The following is a 2,445-nucleotide window of genomic DNA, read 5'->3' as shown; positions in this document are numbered from 1 at the left end:
GAGTTTGAGTGCACTCCGGGAGTTGGTGATGGACAGGGAGGCCTGGCGTGCTGCGATTCATGGGGTGGCAAAGAGTCAGACACGACTGAGTGAATGAACTGAACTGAACTGAGGGGATTATCGATGAATGCCTTTACTGTCAGCTTCCAGGAGAGTAGAAAACATAGATGGTTTTGCTCGCTGAATGGAATCTCATTTTGTTAATTCCTTTTCCACATACTGGTGAGACACCATAAAGAGATTTTTTTCTTAACCTAACCTTTCTTTATCATAGAGCCAGGGTCAGAGTTCCCTAGCAGAACAGTGGATGAGAGTCTGCCTGCCAATGCAGGGGACGTGGGCTGGATCTCTAGTCAGGAAAGATTCCACATGCCTCAGAGCAGCTAAGCCTGTGTGCAACAACTACTGAGCTCGTACTCTAGAGCCAGCAAGACACAACTAATGAGCCCACATGCCACAGCTACTGAAACCCGAACGCCTAGAGCCTGTGCTCCACAAGAAAAGTCCCTGCTCCCTGCCACTAGAGAAAGCCCACATGCAAGTGGCAACAAAGACCTGATGCAACCAAAAATAAAATTTAAAAGAGTCAGTAGCACTAGATAGTAGGATATTTTGAACTAGAAATCAAGAAAAAGTTTTCATTTTTCCTTCCCATTCTCATAATGAACTCTCCGTGTGACCTTGGGACTTTGATACTTTCCCTCTGAGTGACTTCCTGTTTGATTGAGTAAGAGTTTAGAGTGTCTGCAGTGCATCCTTCTCCAACATATCTTTCTAGGTCCTTTGATAGACTAACAGGACAAAGCAGAAAAAAGTAAACATCAACAAGGGCAAAGGAAAGGAAGAGGTCACACTAAGAGAAAGAGAGTCCCTCGTGGTTGAGTGAAACTCAGCTCTGGACTCTGAATCCTGTTTCAGCAATTTGGTAACCTCGAAGCCTTATAGAGACTGCTTCAAGTCTCTGGACCTTGACTTCCTCTTCTGTAAATGTGATAAGAGTACTGACCTCATACCACAGGTGTGATTAGAGAATTAAAGGAGATAATGTAGTACAACACCCAGAACATCAAAAACAAGGTTACCTGTTAGGTCCTTTCCTCTTTCCCACTAACTGGAATTTAAAAGCAGATTATAGGAGTGGGAAGTGGGAGGGAGGTTCAAGAAGAGGGAATATACATATACCTAGAGCAATGGCATATATGAGGCAATGGCATCCCACTCCAGTACTCTCGCCTGGAAAATCCCATGGACAGAGGAGCCTGGTAGGCCACAGTCCATGGGGTCATGAAGAGTCGGACACGACTGAGCGACTTCACTTTCACTTTTCATTTTCATGTATTAAAGAAGGAAATGGCAACCCACTCCAGTGTTCCTGACTGGAGAATCCCAGGGACGGGGGAGCCTGGTGGGCTGCCGTCTATGGGGTCGCACAGAGTCAGACATGACTGAAGTGACTTAGCAGCAGAGCTGATTCATGTTGATATATGGCAGAAGCCAACACAATACTGTAAAACTATTATCCTCCAATTAAAAATAAATTTAAATTTTAAAAAAGCAGATTACAACTATATAGGGCATCAGTTAAAACAAAAATCTCTGCATGTGATGGTTTCTGCACACTTGATTTCTCTGAAGAGGCTTTTCACCTCTTAAAAAGAAATCATTGCACTCCCCGATAATTCACAGAAAGGAGTTACGTTTCTCTTTGTTCAGACACCCTGTTACATCCCACTATTTGCAATGATTTTAAAGTTGGTCCCCAAGATGCATATAGATGTTTCCCATCTTCATGGTACAAAGGCAAGAGCATCACTAAAGCCCCCAACCAGACTCTACCAGGACTAGGTACTCAAGTACACTCATCACCTTCACCCCTTTCTTGTATTTCAAAGAAAAAAAGTGAGATTTCATTGGAGAAGAAGAGAGGGAAGCTATTTCAAACATTTCCTTGTTTATTTTCATTTCTATTTTTTTTTACAAAGAACCCCAGAATCACTGAATGACAGGCTGTTTCAAGCAGGAAAGACCTTTAAGAACAATCCATTTCAGCCCTGTCACTTGGCATTGGTGGTGATAAGATATAAGCATCTATCTATATGCAGTGGGAAGAGAAGCTTGGGCTTGGAATCAGAAACTTGAGTTCGAGTGCTGCCTCTGCTGGTTTTGTGACTGTAGGCTGGTCACTTAACCTCTTCAAGAGTCCTCAGCTGTAAAAGGGGGTGGTGATCCATATCTCTCATAGGTAAAGTGGGGAGTCAGCGAGACTGCCCGGGTGAGAGCTCTTTGTGAACTATGTAAAGCAGTTTCCAAATGAAAAGCATCACCGTGACTTTTTGGACCCACAGCCTTCAAGCTCGTAAAGTGTATCCACTCACCAACCAAAATACTACATCATCTATCCCACATACCTAATTTTGTGAATCATGAAAGAAAATATACCGATGC

Source organism: Oryx dammah, unplaced genomic scaffold, assembly GCF_014754425.2.
Source record: "Oryx dammah isolate SB20612 unplaced genomic scaffold, SCBI_Odam_1.1 HiC_scaffold_25, whole genome shotgun sequence".
Lineage (NCBI taxonomy): Eukaryota > Metazoa > Chordata > Mammalia > Artiodactyla > Bovidae > Oryx > Oryx dammah.
Note: the sequence above shows the minus strand (reverse complement) of the source record.